The 17,556-nt window shown below is 44.1% G+C and overlaps 1 long non-coding RNA gene across 1 annotated transcript; it reads left to right on the forward strand.

Moving 5' to 3' along the window:
- The first annotated feature begins 702 nt into the window (after positions 1-702).
- Positions 703-2,823, forward strand: LOC115247619 (uncharacterized). The gene is made up of 2 exons (XR_003886668.1): positions 703-861; positions 2,523-2,823. It is a non-coding gene; the product is annotated as an uncharacterized lncRNA (long non-coding RNA).
- Positions 2,824-17,556: the final 14,733 nt, after the last annotated feature.

Raw genomic sequence — 17,556 nt, forward strand, 5'->3', positions numbered from 1 at the left:
GGGTGTGTGTGTGTGTGTGTGTGTGTGTGTGTGTGTGTGTGTGTGTGGGTGGGTGGGTGCGGGTGTGTGCAATACACCACATTTCTGCTTGATTACAGCATCATTACACATCACCGTGTCCGGCGATAAAACACCACCACAAGGCAACAGCTCCTGCTCCTGTAGCTGTGATTTCCTTGCTCTTCAGAATTTAATATTTGCACGTATATTTCCATTTCCACAATCGTAAAGACTTGAGCAGCACATCCTCCCCCCCCAGGCAGGAACACTGCTACCACGGCTGATGTTACGGTCCCCGTGCTGCGTCAGACTAGATCAGCACTCCGTCTGCAGTCATGCACCAGTTTATACGAACTGATCCCGGAGGCCTCCCACTACATATGTAGCAAGTGTCACAGCCAAATAAGAGAGAGGAAACCGTCAACAATACATTTATTTTGGGAACACCCAAGTTTGCATATGTACACAGATGCACTTTTTTTTTTTGCTGCATGTGGGTTTCTCTGCCTTTCCTCCCCCCCAGTCTGTCCCCTTGAACAAAACAGTTACAAGCCCTCTGATTATTCACCTAAAGGACAGGGTGTGTGCAGCGGGTGATAAAACACTCCAAAAGGGCACCGCCAAAGGCACGTAGATCGCAATCACAAAAAACAAACAAGCAGCCAGGGCATAAGAGGGCCTCTTGTGACGAGATGTGGGGAGGAGATGTCTCGCATTTTGATGTTCAAGACTGGCCGCAGACAATCTCTGCTCCAGACTTCAGGAATTCAGCAGAAGCAGAGCTGCGACATCAAAACCATGTGGGAGACGTGGAAGGGTTTTACCATTCGAGAACACGATCTTATTCACAACTCGTTGCAAGTAATTTCACTGTTTGTGGTTGTTTTTTTAACCTGTCGAGGCCAACCTTTCATTGAGCATCATTATGCTGTTATCACATTCTCAAATGGTTTTATTCTGAACTGCTTTAATATGTTTATGTGTTTAGTTTTTAAAGGGATTAAAACTAAAATCCCCCTTTGTGCAGCATGGAGAGATACTCAACTGGCGTTATCATAAATCCTTGTGGTATTTTTAAACATTAAAAGGGTTATAGACTAATACAAGACTTAGCCTTGGAGATTAATACATATTTTTACCAAAAAAAAAGCTTTCTTGCTTTACACGTCTACATAATCCCAGTTTTATCTCTTGTATTCTTCATGAACCACTCGATATTTTATTCTTTTTCCTGTCTTGAAAAACAACATCATCTCTCATTTAAGGACCTGGCCTTTGCCTGTGCAGGGATTTTAGTGTTGAATCTTTCGCTTACATCAAACATTTATACACAGCCTTATACGATACACAGCATTATTGACTCTTCGCGAACTGAGGCGCTACAGTAAACTTGATGCTGGTTCATCCTGACTTATTCAATCATTTTTGCTCCGAGCATCCCCACACTGTTTGCAGGGTTTGCAGAAAGGGTCCATTTCTTCTATCCTGTCCAGCAGCTGCGAGTATCAATGCCCAACTTTTCCATTAACCATTTCCAGGTCCAGTTTTCACACAGTTGGCATTGAGGTTTGTGCATGATAGCCACATTTTTGCTTGGTTTTCTATATCTTGATGGGGGATGGGCAATGATCCATGGCTCTGGGTACCTCGATGAAGCAAATCATTGCATTTTTCTAGATCGTTCATGAGGCTGAGGTAGGATATTTGGTTCTGATTGTCTCTAATTAAGACTGTAAATGCAGGAACACCTAAGGTTGAAGGTTAGGTTCCATTTAAATGCCAAATGAAGGTGAAGGTATTATTACTTTATTAAGATGTAATGTTGTAAAACTTAACAGCATATGAGAGGTCATAAGGAAAAGAAAAACAGCAACAGTAACGCACGTCTTGAGCTTTACATAGAAGATCTTTTGGGGCCATTTAAACTCTTGGTTGTGATTGGTTACATGGTCAGATATATTTTACAGTTGCCACCAAGGCGCCGTGGATGGATGAGGGACATCATTAATCTAACAGAAACCAATTCCTCCTACTGTATCCCCTTTATCAGGCTTTTTTTCCCCCACTGTCTCCATTTTTCCCTCCTCTCAAGCATTAAAAAATCGAAGCTGCCATTTAGGCCACAAAAGTATGACATCTGGCGCTCTAATGATTTGCAGGCCATAAGTGGAAATGTCCACCGTGAATCATGAAAATGCATTTTCCCATTTCCATTATAGGGACTGCATGCTCACAGAAGATTTAACACCATTGTTGCCGTCTCATTCTTGGGTTTTTCCCCCGTCTCTGTGTCTTGAATCATCTCACTGCTGTGCTGACTTTCTCCTTCTCCACTTCATTTTCCTCGCCAGCTCATTTACAATTCCCCATGTTTATGTATTTGACATTTGCCAATGAAAGCCCGGCCGAGTGTCGGACATGTGAAGATCGAAAATGCTCTGACGAGTCATTGGGCTTTGGCTGATGTTTTAATTTGAATAGATTTTAAATTGATCACAGAATTCCCTCTTTTTCCTCCGCAGAGGGTACACATTCGGATTAAATAATGGGAGAGCTGAACGTTGGAAGCCATGCTGGAGTCTTGTAATGTGACTTTTCCTGAAAATGCAGTAAATAACTATCACATCACAAACTGTTAGAAATCCCAACCTGAGTTTGCAGTCTCTATATTGTTGTTATAGACGCTGTCGTGTGGGATGTATCATAAAGTCAAGTCACACTGATGTTTTTTGGTGTTTAGTGGAGCTCAAATTAAGTCAATGCTGCAGAGAAAAAAAATGTTTGCGAGAATAAAAATGTACAAGATGATGATGAACAGCAGTGTTTCAGCTTTAAGGACTATAATTACTCATCTCTCAGTGGTAGTTTTGACCACTGGAAAAAGCTTTTAAACCTCATGCCAGGAAAATTATATTTTATTCCATCCTGCCTCTCCGAGTACCTGAAAGTACTCTCCGCACCACTAATGGAGCCTTCCTTGTTTCTCTTGGGTTTTTCCTGGATCCGCTAGTCAAGGTGAACCTTTGACTAGCTGGCCGCCTTTGTCTTTGCCTGGAAATTACCACAGTTCAAGTGGAAGTGCTTAACAGCTGGTAGCTGCGACCCATAAACAAAAGATGGAGTCCCTGATTGGAGCCCCGGACTGTACAATGTCAGACTTAAATTCCAGCCCCCTGCTTCAGAGTGTAAATCACACGGCAAAGGAAAACAGAAGCCAGATGGTTACTCACCTCTTTGTGCACATAGGGCACCCTGAGCACTTCCAGCTTCGTGTGGTTGTTGGAATGTTGCGCGGACGTGTATGTTTATTCAAGTTTTCCTTCATTTACAGTGCTAAGTGTTTGCCTTTAGCTAAACATGATGATAAAAAAAACTCTAATGGACACGGTAAATGTACAGCATTAACAGAAATACATGTCTGAGTGCACTAATCCAAGTGTAAAACAAACTGCATCCAGGGAACAAGAGATCTGTCGAAAATCTGTGGACTTACATGAATAGAACAGCAAGTTGTATGTGTGTACATAGAAATCTACACACACACACACACACACACACACACACACACACACATACATACATACCTACATATATATATATATATATACTGTATATAGGTGATAAAAAAGAAAGGACTATTGATGTCTTGAGGCCATCACACATATTCTGGAGTCTATTTGAAAGAAGTGGAAGCATTAGGTAATTAAAGAGCAGTGGTACAGTGAAAGAAATACTTTGAAAACATCTTTGAGTGATGGTAGGAAATTAGAGGTCTGAAGTTTTGTTGACCTATTCAACCTCCCAACCTCCTTCCACGATAGGTTTCATGGCTCCATGACGTCACACTATTTCCTTGCTTCTCCCTATGGAAAACACACACGAGAGTGTATATACCTCAGACCCCCCTCCCAACACACACACACACACACACACACACACACACACACACACACACACACACACAAACCTGTTAAATCGCTCATCGCCCTTCGCTGCCAAATTTACACATGTTTTGTGGTTAAATACATATATATAAAAAACCTTCACATGTGTATTTTTGCATATAGCGTGTATAATCATCCCGTATGGGCACACTTCTCTTTTATTGGTGGCCCATCAATAGAACGTGGTCCACAAGACTCCTGACTATGGCTTTTCTGAACCACTCTGAAGACACATCGAGCATGCTCAAAACCAGTAACAACAACAAGAACCAATGTGACTCTTAAACTGGCTGTACTGGTGTGTGTTCCAGGCTGTGCATGACAGTATCACTAAACCCAGGTTCTTGCTCATAAACCATCAGCTGATTTACAGGACCTTCATCGATCTCTAACGGGTGGGGCAGTGAGTCCATTGAGGAGCAACCCTGTCTGACATTATCAGGTGTGGAGCAAAGAGATGACTATTGAAGGGCTGAATCGAAGATAATGCTGGAGACGAAGCTTGGCTAAAAGCTGGCAGGACAACCCATTGGAGGAGAAACGGACAGCTGACAAGCGTCCAGCCGTGCGATCAGAGAGAGAGAGAGGGTTATAGACTCTGAGGTAAGATCAATCATCATTAGCCAAACAGGATCAATAGAAAGACTGCTAAGTAGCTGGAGAAGCAAACTTCTATTCAAGGCCTTTCAGTTCCCCAAAGCCAGGAAACATCACCATATATACCATATATACCTGTTCTCTGCACACTTACGACCCTCGATCTGTCTGAGCATCTGTGCTGAGGCTTATAAGTAGAGAGGTCTGGTCTCCCCAGGTCCTGTTGCTCAGCCTGGTGTCATATTCTGCTGGATTCTGGTATCCTGGCCACACCAGCTACACAGACTGGGCGGACAGATATTGATAAAAACACAGAGGAAAGGTGCTTCCTGCTCATCCTGATTATGTGTTGGAGCTTAAAATCAAACTTATTTCAAGTTTCTTGACCTGTACCAGTGAAGGGGGCTGTGGTGGCTCCTGGGATCTTTGCAAGGACATTCTTCTGTCCGGTGACAAGTAATGACATAAATAGCTTATTATTTTCCTAGGCAGATGTAGTTGTACCATTTGAATTTTTTCCGGCCACATTTTGCCAAATGTGCTCCTGGTTGAAGTCTAAAACTACACATTCCTGACCTTTGTGGTTGTTTGCTATCTTGCCATAAACACCTCACTGAAGTCCCTGCCCCCCCCCCCCCCCTTCCCCAGTGTGGCAGCAGTATTTGTGCCCTGGCACTGTCTGTTCCAGTACATCTGAAAGAAACTGTTGTCAGTAAACCTCCTGCCACAGCTCCGGATATGATGAAAAAAAATCCCCCCACACTTTGTCTGGAATCGTCAGGCTGGTGTGAATTTGCCCAGCGGCCATCTCCTCATGCTGCCTTTCCTGTCCCTTTAACTATATCCACTCCCCTGCCCCTCTTGTCCCCTCACTCATTTTCTCCCTCAAGCTTTTCCGCCCTGTCAATCTCCTACTCGAATACCTTTGCAGGATGTCCAGGTTAAACTCTGACTGTGTTTTGTCAAAACTGTACCAAGATTTAAGGCAAATAAATTAGCGGCAAATTACCTGTCAGACAGTCACTGTTGAGACGTCTTCGCTTACTGAAGAACAGCGAGTGGAGGAACAGCGCAGGAGTCATTTTCATTCAATGAGAAATCACTATTTAAAGACCTCCCTGTCTCATCTGACCAGCTGAAGATCCTGTCGGCTCTCATTCCCATTATAAGTGATGTCTGAGCTGTTGTAGTCACTGTTCTCTGCAGGACAAATAAAGTTTAACGTTGAGCTGAATTAATCAGCGCTGACAGGAGAACACCCCGGGCCGTCCACCATCACGGCGCTCCATTCCCCTCACCTGCTAATTGCACTCCCTAATGAACTCATTGCACCGTTGTCCGATTTTTAGAACAATCATTTCATTTAGGCAAATGAGAGAGCCGTTCTCTGCACCTGTAGCTGAAGTTCAGGCACATTTTTGGACCAAAATACCAAAAACACGCGTGTGCGTGCGAAATAATTTCAGCAGCCATTGTCTCTGATAGCATCTGTTGCTTGAAGAGCAACCTTGATGTATGCTAATGCAGCGAACGCGCTCTCTGCTGTGTCGCAGCTTGCAATTATTGTTTGCATTATTTGTAATTAAAACAACATTGACATCTCTTTCATATGGAAATCGTTCCCCGTTTCCCATCTTTGATTTTCCGATATGAACAAAGACAATGCGTCAGTGATTGTGCGCTGGGGTTCTCCCACTCTTCTTTGTTCGGTTCCGTCGTGGAGGAACCTGATGGCCTCGCTCTGTTTGCAATAGATAGCAGCCGTTTTGAGAAAATGCATTAGGCCCAAAATGAAAGGTAATATGCAACGACCTTTGGGATGGGACCTATCTACATTATTCAAGCTGAGCACAGGTCAGATTTGATGTGAAATCGGCTAAACGATGCGCCCGAGTCATGTTTTATTCATCCAGCTGCTTTGAGAGGAAAGAGCCTTCAAAGACAAATGTTGGTCATTTTTAGATACTCTTGGAGAAAGCAGTGGTTTAACGTCAAGCAATAACCTTAAAGATATTGTCGTTGTTTGCTCTGAATCATTTACCGCTTCCAGACTATTGCTTCATAAATTAATTTTGATGTTATACTGAAGAGCTGAGTGCATGCGAGGCCAGAGCTACCTCCTGAAAACACAACCAAACAGAAACATCTGATTAACAGCCGTACCAAGACTTATGTCAGCAGTTCTAAAACTTTTTCACATCATATGGCACTAAAAATGGTACAAGTTTGATTAAATTCAGGGTCTATTGACTAGAGAAGGTAGAGATGTCAACAGGTGACGTAAAATAGGATCGGGAGAGTATTTGTCCTCTTCAAGGCCCTCTGTGTGTCCATATACCCCTTCTCTATTATACGTTCTCTCTTCTGACTCTTGAATAATAAAGCTTTTCCACTGGTGTTTCCAGCAGTGCTGCCCCCTAGTGTCATAATGGTCTGTTAAAAGACAAACACTGGGGCGTCAATTGATTCCTTCAGAATTCTTACAGGACTTGAATGCATCATCCTTGGGAAACTTATCATGCTGGCACTTTCTTGAATGGGGCAATCTAGTCTTACTGCCACCATAGGGTCACCCCCTGCAGGGCCCACCATCCTCCAGATTGAACTTTTCAAACACTTGTAATGCTTTCTTCCTCGTGTTTCGCCGATGTTGTCATCGGTGCCAACATCAAGCACTAGTTTACGATGCTGCACTATAACATTCCCCAGACTTCCCCCCCCCACACGTGTGAGCGTTTGTGCCGACGTCGGCCTGACAGAGGTGAGTGCGTTGAAGCCGCAGGTGTCTGCATGTGTTGTTTAACCCCAGCCATGTGCAGGGTTCACCATGTGTACCGCTAACCTCTGAGCTCATCCCTCTTCTCTTCCCACTGCGGCTCTCACCAAAGCCAGGCCTGACTTTGTGTCCACGTGCGCTTAAGTGCACGGACCATAAAAGCAAAGTCAGACGCTGATGAATGAGCTCCATGCTTCTTCGGCAGGCCGGCCAAGTTTGCAGAAATCATGATCAAACACAATGAGCAGATCGAGCTCATAAACACACATTTATTCTATAGTCAGCACCAACGTTTTAGCCAGGATTCAAAAAGGGACAGAGTATCTGCCGTCATCTGTTGTCTGATGAGGTAATTCAAAGAGGATGTCAGCTTGTGTCTTTGAAATCACATCAGCTCTTTTATAATCGCATTCATTCATGCATTTAACGATGCCCCAGTTGCTTCTCTGAAGGAGTTTGAATCAGAAATGTCTTTTTGTCTCATTCATATTTAATGATTAAAGTGTTTTTCTTTGATTTCCAACTAACTGTGACAACTGCCTGATAATTAGACAGCTTCTTTACTCACAATAAATTTCAGTGGAACTGAAAATGGATCATCAGCAAACTTGAATGAGCTTCTCCAGAGTGTTAAAGGACTTCATAGACAGGAGTTCGATTCTCATTGGCGGCGGTAATAGGGATGGGTATAAATTTTTAATCTTTATCTGCTTATTGTTTGAACATTTAACTCTCTGTGAGGCCGAAACGGAACCAGCCGCTGGCAGAGTGGAAAACACTGACGATTCCATCAGAGTTGGTTCTGTGCATCTTTGAGCCGGCGCTCCATGTGACCCGTATCTGCGCTGCCACTCTCAGTCTCTCATCCATCCATCATCTGCTGTTTAATTACTCCGTACAGATACCTCCCCGCCTGTCATATTAACATTCACAGGGTGTGTTGGGGAGAAGAGCGAGGCCCCGCACGTGCCAGTCACAGACCAAAGAGCCATGAAAGCCACAGACGTACCAGCCGAACTCGGAACTGACAGATTTGGGCAACACCATCTTCTGGGGCAGGTGAGTAAAACAGCGTACTTTTCTTTGTTTTTGTAAGTGCATGGCTGCTCTGCTTCTTCTATCCATTCCAGGAGAAAGATAAATGGCTACAGAGAAAAGGAGGAGGGGAAGAAAGATGGAAGGAAGAGAAGAAACGCCTGCTTTGGCTCAGTGGCTGCAGCAGCACGCTGTGACCATATGCTGCTCCAGGTGGACTCTGTATCCAGGCAACTGTATCAAAGCGGAGGGGGCATCTACGACCCAATCCACAGGGCTTTTCAAACGGAGGAGTCGGGGAGAACAATGCACCCATCATCTGCTGGCAGGTAAGATCACCTGGCCTTACTCAGCCAAACTCCTCCTGGCAGCTCCACAGAGACTCCTTTCAGGCCGTCTCTCCTCCTGGGTTAGGACCCTCCCACCAGGGGTCTGGGAAGGAACACTGCCACGTCTGTTTTCTGCAGGGAGAGTGTCAGCACATTTGGAATAATGGCCAGGTGGTTGAGACAAATCCGGACGGAACGTCACGCAGGGAGTGACCGTTGACTGACACCGTTTGGGTCAGCAGACTTTACATGCATGGCAGGGCTCCATGTACACACAAACACATAAATACTGTGGAGGGAGGGGGCAATACTGCATATCAAGTTCTATAAAAGTAGCAGATATCTGTTTGTCTTGGCATGAAAGTAAAATAACAAATTCCAGTCGCCAAAGAAAGATATTCTAAGAGCACAGGCGTAGATTTTACACTTAAGTTGTCTAAAAAAGGAACATTGTCAAAATTCATATTCACACAGTCACACTTAGAAGATGGTAATTCTCCTAACTGTGGTGGAGTATTTCATAATTTAATGTGAAGTGTACTCCAGGGTGCTGATTACCGGATCACTTGAGTGCGCTCATTGTGTTTAGCCGGCACTTTTTCTTTCCCCTCTGCATTTGGTGTGGTGGCATTTCTCACTGCTGCATTTACAGATCAGGAGAGGAGGAAACAGCCACCGTGGCTGCGTGAGCAGGAGGAGGAGTGGCCATGGCATGGGGGGTGGGGGGTTAATTTAAAGCAGTCTGATGAAGGCTGCTGACCAACGCAAACTTTTGAAAAAGGTGTTGCAGCTTTCTGCAAACTTCAGGAATCCATTTTATTTACGCTGAGGAAGATGAAGAGCTTGAGAGCTGCACTTCGTGTCCGGTGGCACTTTAGGACAGGATATGAAATGGCCAGAGAGAGAGAGAGAGAGAGAGAGAGAGAGAGAGAGAGAGAGAGGTCAGGCTAACTTTATCTGCCGTATCTGTGAAGATAAACAAAGCTTACCGAAAGGAAGGTGGAATTCACTAAAATGTTTCCTTCTAGTTAAGGTCTCGTAAACTCCAAAACCACCACATTTTATGGCTTTTTTCCTTCCTCTGCTGGAAGCAAAGGAACAGTAAGAGCAACCCCCCCCCCCCCACACACACACACACACACACACGCACATCCTCACATTTTGACCTTTGTGGGGACTTTCGTAGCCATACTATATTGCCAAACCCCTTACCTTAACTCTAACTATCCCAACTAACTCCCTAACCCTAACCCTAATCCCATTTCTAACCTCAACCTTAAAAACATTCTCTTAACCCTCAAACAGTCCTTTGAAGTTGGGGGTCCCAGCAAAATGGCCCCACATTGCTAGCAGACTGAGGGTTAATTTGGGACTAAATATGGAACAAACCTGAGAACACACATGAACACACAGACACACACACACACACAGACACACACACTATTCACATGAATGTGTTTTGGAGGAGCTGCATTCCTGTCCACGTGTCGGTGAAGCTGCCTTTATCATTGTCTTTCCTTTGTCATCAGGCTCCCGATTCACCTCATTTACCAAAAATCTAAAGTATCTCCTTTTCTCTTCCCTACTGCGATGACAGCAGAAAAAGCGGAATATGGAATTATTACCTGCAGCTGAGTAAACAGAATTGGCTCTCTGAAAGAAAATGGCTGATTTGGAGGGACAAAATAAGGAGTCTTATTTGCACTGATGAGGGAAACAAAATCGCCTAACAAGGACCATCTTGGGTGGCAATTTGCTTCTTTGTCAGCCAGGTGCCGCAGACAACCAATTTACCACAAATACGCTAAAGCAATTTACCTTACAGTATGGAATACGCTGAAACCATACCGCAGAGAGGCCGATTCATGTCGTGTATATATGCAGCACAACATTATGAGCAGCTTCCACTTGTACTTTATATTCCCATATTAGTTAGGCTCTTTTTTGTTTAACTCGATCCATCTGACTCTGCAGCAAACAGCCTGTTTTTTAATGATGTGTCCAAACTAGAGAATGAGTAATTGACACTGAACAGTTTGGAACATATTTGGGCTTTCTGGAATGCAGCCCAGACAGTGCTGTTGCCAAATTTTGAGCATTATAACTGTCAAACAGGGAGAACTGAACCTAAAAACCCTCCACTGTTGGAGATCTTTACCTGTGTAAAATACAAACCAAGACATTTTGATAGCATGCTGGAAATTATATATATAACGGTAACAAAGAATGCTACTTGATCTTTGCCGCTGCTGTTCGCCGTAGTTAAAATCGGAATGACGCAACTTCATTGTTTATAATTCCTGAAGTGTGTTTCATAAATTGTGTGTTTATCACACGAGGCTGCCAACTTTCAGCGAGCCGGAGCAATTAAATCCCAGACGGGGGCCACGTATGCCTTAAATCACGCTAACCTGCAATCGGGACCAGATACGCCGCTCAGAACCGGATGAGATCCAGTTCTGGGGCAGGTATGTTTCAGAGCAGCATTAAGTCAACTACACGGATGTGTAAACTGCACATTTCTGCTCAGATTACATGTAACACGCGTGTAGTTTGAAAGGGGCCGTCAGTTGTTTGCGCCGTGTTTTAATTGCAGTGTCAGTCCCCCACGCCAAAAAGCAAGTCTGGATGGAGTCAATCCTCTGCTTTAACCATAAAATAAACGCCAAATCAGAATAAGATCTCCAGACTTGTGACGGCGAATGTTCCCTGTCGTTTTCTCAACACAGTGAGGCCAGAGTCCCAATCTGTCTCTAATCTTCCACAGTTAGGGGGCCAGTGGGGGGGGGGGGAGGAAGTCATTGTAGGCAGCTGTGTCGGCCGCTGAGTCCAGCACACCAACGCCCCCGATCCACTGCTTTCTTTTTTCTTTTCTTTTTTTTCGTTTTTCCCTTTTCCATTTTCTTTCCACCCTTCAGTGGAACTTATTTCAGATGAAATGTAGAAAGAAAGAAATCTGGACGGTGCCGAGCTGGGGTATAATGAGTTACAGGTGGAGGGTTTAAATTCCCCTGAGCTGCAACCCGCCGCTCCAGATGAGCCTGAGTGTGTTTCTGCAAGGGGAAGAAGAGCCTCTCTCTGATTTCAGAGTGCTTTTTCATTTCAGCTGAGCAGCTGCTGATAACGCCGCCATTTAACCTGTCAAGATGCAAAGAAATGAGGCTTCTTACGCATCAGGTCACAGCGTTGAGCAGACGCAGGTTTGGAATGAGGGATTTCCTCCTGTTGTGATTGTGGCCACGTGGGGCCGCGTTGGATGCGGTTACTTGCTAATCTGTGAGATATGAACAAAGCTGCCCCCTTTTGCTTCAGAAGGCTTCTGAAGGGGTTTAACTTATTCACTGACCATGCAAGGTCACTGTATTCCCGAGAGAGCGGCCCGAAACACAAGTAAGGAACAGAGGAGAGGAGAGCAGCAGACAGCTATAATGAGAGTGTACAAGGAACTGACCACATTTATAGGCGCTTGAACCTTGTGGTAAACTTGGGAAATGAGGTTGCAGTCTTTCCCAATTTTCCCTTTAACCAAAACCACAGGTCATATGGTAGAAATTGATCCCAGATCAAAGGGAATAGCCAATTAGACGCAGTCGTCCATTTCATGTGTAATATCTCCCTCAGATCGTTGAGAAATGTTCTGGAGGAAACGTGTAGGTGACATGCGCAGGTGCAAATTTTATCTGTTGCCCTCAACACGCTCGGCATGCATTTTGTCCTTTAAAGTGCATACATATGTCTGCAGCTCAGACATGCACCTCATTATGTTTTATAAGAGCATATAGAGATTATAGTGCATTTTCATAAAGTCTAGACATTTGAGGGTGTAATTTTAAAGCCGTTGAAAGCATTTAGACCAAAATAAGTCTCTCCGTTACACTCCAGTCTGTCCCTGAGGACACACAAGAACTCTGAACTCTGGAAGACCCTTGTGTGTACATGTTAGTGCATGACAGGGAAACTCTATATGGGTGTGTTTCAGTACACCGATACTCAAACAGGGCGGCTGGACTCAGCTCACGGGGCAGTGAGGTAAAGAAGATGTCACCATTAAGAGGATAATGGACAAGCTTCAATGTCAGTTCAGGGGACCTGACGCACACACACACACACACACACACACACACACGCACACGCACACGCACACACACACACACACACACACACACGCAGACACACAGATTAATTAAAGTGTTTATGACGCCTGAGGAGAAAACCATTGGGAACAAGATGCATTTATCGATCTCAGAGGTTTAATTTCACATATTGCGATTTTACAGTACAGATATTAGCACAGGAATACAGCAGGTTTCCTGTTTACTGCAGGCTGGAGATGAGTGATCAAATACATATTTGTTTGCCTGACTTTTATGAACATATTTTGGCCATTGAAGGTCATTTTCAAAGCAGACTAAATCTCATTTCTACAGGGTAGACTGCTGCTATACAAAAGATTCCCTTTTAGGTTAATCGGATGAGGCTTATTCTTTATTAAATGCTTTTAAAACAACTTTGCTGTATAAGAGTGCAGCTAATATATCTGGAAGAGTCAATTAAACAAAAAAATCAATTAAACTTTTTGGTCCACATACAAAAGTGCTGCAACAATCATATTTAAGAAACATAATGTAGAGATGTTATGAAAATTGACACGTTGACTTTGCAGCCGCACAGATATTTTATCCCCAGTGAGACAGGAATTAAACCCAAGGGTAAAAATCCGTATGAAGACATTTAATCTGCTCGTTAAAGTGCACGACCTGTATGAATATATGTAATATATGTGAATATATGTGTCAGAAGCTCTGTTCAGGTTCATTTTCTTGTTGATATGAAGTCGACTTGTCATGAGTTGCTGATTTCTGGTTTCCTCAGTCCGAGAGTTGGAATCTTTTCCACGCTGACCTTTGCTGCTTCGGCTGCTGCTCCTCACACGTTATTGTGCTGTTGGGAATATGACTTGGTGTTTTGGAATTTTTTCCCGGAATTCTCAGGCTTTTGTTGGTCGCTTCTCTGTGTTTTGTCCTTCGTCTGGAGCTCTCTTTGAAGAGCGCCGCGCTGCTCTTATTTTAGACGGCTTTTATTGGGTGATACTCTCTCCTCATCCGGTTCTTCTTGGAAGCGACTGTACACTTCCCTGGGAGCTTGGATTTAGTTGGATATTTGGAGCTCAGACTGAAGAGTGTAACATTGCTGGGTTTGCTGAGCTAATTTTCTTAATTTTAATTGGCCTTATTGTGTAAAACTTCATCTTCCAGCAGCTTGTTCTTCCTTCTTTCTTTTTGGGGTTCCATGGCTCAGGGTTTGTGGCTGCCTTTGAGTCGGTCTTGCGGTGCTTTGTAGCTGTTCCAGTGGGATTTCAACCTGCACAGGCTGCTCTCTGACAGCAGATTGTTTGGGGTTTTTTATGGAGTAACTTCGCCTGAAAAGAAATCAGAAGGTAACTTTGTTGATTGGATACACTGAGGGACGCTTACGCTGGGAGTGGGGGTTGAATTATTAAGACTCCTCCAGTGGACATCCTCCCTGGACAAGGTGCCTTAAATGGTCTGACATGTAGCACAACACATTATTAAACAGGACCTTATTGTAATCAGGGTATTTAATTTCATCCACGTGCATATTTATGTGTGCTGTTGGTGTAAAAGAGTATTTCCAGTGAGTCTCTCCTTTTAGCTACTGTAACTATTTTGCCATATCCACCAGAACACAACTCCTGATGACGTCCCTATAGGACACAACGCTGTGCAGACATGCTCAGTCAGCCAGAAACGAACTGACAGTCTACCCTGGGTATCAGTTTCTGAGATCAGAGCATATATCTTAAAACAGTTCCCCCTCGTCCCTGTTTGGCCACCCCGGCCTTCGCCCGTCCTCTGTTTCATCCTCTCTTGTCCCGAGCAAAGGGGCTCTTGTAAACCGACAGGGAGACACTGATCCCCAAGCTCAGCATCTGCTGACAAGCTAGCCTCCCATTCAGGACTGGCTGGAGGCATGGGCCACCGAGAAACCCGATCCAGCTTGGCAGAGTCTCAATGATCGCTTCCTGCCCCATCCGGCCCACACAGCTAAGTACTCTTAATTAAAGAGGTTAACTTGTCTAAGATATGACTGAAGAAGAAAAAAAAGTGGGAGGGACCTACAACAATTGTGTCGTTGTTTCCGCCTTTTCTAAAAAAGATTTCCATTCTGGCATGGCGTGATCTGAGCTCCGATACTTTATAATTACATTACGAGAAAGTGGGTAAAGGATCCCCTTTAGAGATCTGTTAATAAGAACCGACCACCCCACTTGGACCAGACTCATGGTGGAGGCATTTCAGGTGAGATGATTTGGGGGGGTTAAGGAGACAGAAGACAGTATCTGTCTCTCTCACTGGAACTCTGGGAGCGCCATCAATCTGTAACTGGAGAGGAGCAGTTTTATTATTCTTTTTGGTTGCTTGTAAGCATGCATATTAATGAAGAGTTAGGTCATTGCCAGAGACATCTGTATTGGCCCGTGGGGCTGCCTGTGAAACGCCAGAGAAATTAGAAATGTAAATTTATACCCGGAGATACAATATGAGAGATTCTTCGCTGTCGTTTTTAGGCCTCGGAGCTGTATGGGCTCCCGCTCTCTCGAGGCAGCCCTGCGGAACAGGCTATTCATTGCAGATCGACCAGATTGCAAATGACAGACTTTGCACAAGAGGCCTGTTGTGTCTCTGCAGCAGAACATGCAGAGCTCATTTGATTCAGCTGCTCTGCCTTACAACTATAAATCTACACAATGCAGGGGGAAAGAAGTCCTGTTTCATTGGCTTCTTGCTTCACAGCTGAATTCCAAGACATAAAGAGAAGCTAGATTTCTTGCAGTAATAAAAAAGTCATTAATTTAGAAGGCCTGTTTTACTAAAACCTTATTTATAACTCTAAAAAAACAAATCAGTATTTAACAAATATGCTGCTGCTGATATAGAGCTTACCCTCCCTTTTTACACAGTAAAATACAATACATGTGGGGCTTGTAATGTTCTCTACTGCCATGAGTTCTGATCATAGCCCACCAAACACTTAAAAACACATTGGATATTTGTTAGAAGCCTGTGTTTAAAAGCATCTGTGCAACAGTCTTTCAAGGCAGAGAGCTGGCAACGTAATGTGACATGAGTCCAACACAGACAATATTGATTTTTTTATGGACTTATACTATTCAGTGACCTGGCAAATGGCGCCTGTTATAAGTCTGAGCCTGAATTCTTGGGCCTTAATGGAAGAAACAAAATCCATTTAGCTCCACTTTTGCATCCTCGTCATATCTTCATATCAGGACGTCAAGTGCTACGTTGCCCAGGACGTTGTCTTGTTTTCTCCACAATATCTGCCACTTTATCGATCCTGCAACACACACGTATCAGCACCTGCAGCACCATGAAGGAAACGACTGTATATATTACTTCCTTCATCTTCATGCACCCAATACAGAGGATTAGATTTTCTCTTTTGCTCTATTAAGTAGAAATCCTTTCCTATAATCAGAGATCATTAGAGAACATTTAATCCCTTGAAGCTCTCTCTACATGTCTTTTGAGAGCTTTCCTCTGAAGCCTAAGAAGTGCCTCATCAATAAAAATAATGCTGTTTCTCAATTGCATTAGAGTATCGATCAGCACAGGAAGTGGACAGCATGTGCACTGTAGGAGCTCCTGTGGATTCGCGCCTGGACAACCAGTTCAGCTGTCAGCTTGGATCACGTGTGGCTGACAAATTTTCAATAGTTCGGTGGAAAACACATCTGGCAGCACTGTCAGCCCTGAGGGACAGAGGGGCTCTCTGCTTTGTTATCATTAGCTGTCAGTGCATAACCTCATCTTTGGCTCCCCACATGGACACAGGAGCCAAGCCTTCCAAAAGCAGTGCAGCTGTGAATAACTCCCGTTATCATGCTGGTATTTACCTTAGCTGCATCTGAGGCGTGAACGCTGCGAGATGTTGTCATCGTGTTGCCCGGGAACCTCTGTCACTGGAGAGACCATCTTGAAGGAGATCTTGAACTTGGCAGCATGCTGTTGTCAGCCTTGCAGTTGTTGTTGGTCGCCTCTCTTCTCCCTTCCTGTTTGTAGCCCACTGGGATCAATGTCGCTGGAGATGGTAATCACCACCAGCACATGCAGGAGCACAGCTCATTAGTGCATATGTGTGGCTCTCACCAGGATTGCCTTCTGCATTAATATAACCATAATAGGCTATTCTGCCCCACCAGATTTAAAAAAAAAAAAAAAAAAGGATCAGTGATCCAACGTTTGTGGGTTGGAGAAGTGAAGGAACCACCGGTATTGTACCATCTCCACCCAAAACCTCCATTTCTTCTCCCATATCTCCCCAGTCCTGCAGCTCAGTCATAATAAGGTATGATTGCTGCTCAATCTCTGTCTTTTTTCAGAGACAACCCATTAGAGACGCCTGCACCCCTGAATTGAGTCTCCATGTAAAAACTCATTACTGGTGGGTGATGGATGAAGCCTCTTTTCATAGCGCGCAGCTGTAATAAACAATCAATGAGGAAGCATGTGCAGCACAAATCACCCCATGCGCTGCCTCACTGGCATCAATATTCTATACGAGGGGGTCTTGTTTTCCAGTCTGAGGGTCAATACTAATAGACAAGTGCACAGATTGGACATCCTCAATATAAAACCCACCTCAAAGAGATGCTTGCACAAGACCTGCGCGTGTCCTTGGATCGAGCGTTCTTGGGTTTTACAGAATATTTAAGATCGGGCCTAAAAATAATAAATACCAAACCCAGTTTTGAATTATAGGTATAGAATTCAGACTTTATTCCATATTCATGTAAATGGGAGTCCTCTTCGTCCTTTCAAAGGGATTTCCTCGA

The sequence above is a fragment of the Takifugu rubripes genome, chromosome 21 (genome assembly GCF_901000725.2).
Source record: "Takifugu rubripes chromosome 21, fTakRub1.2, whole genome shotgun sequence".
Classification (NCBI taxonomy): domain Eukaryota; kingdom Metazoa; phylum Chordata; class Actinopteri; order Tetraodontiformes; family Tetraodontidae; genus Takifugu; species Takifugu rubripes.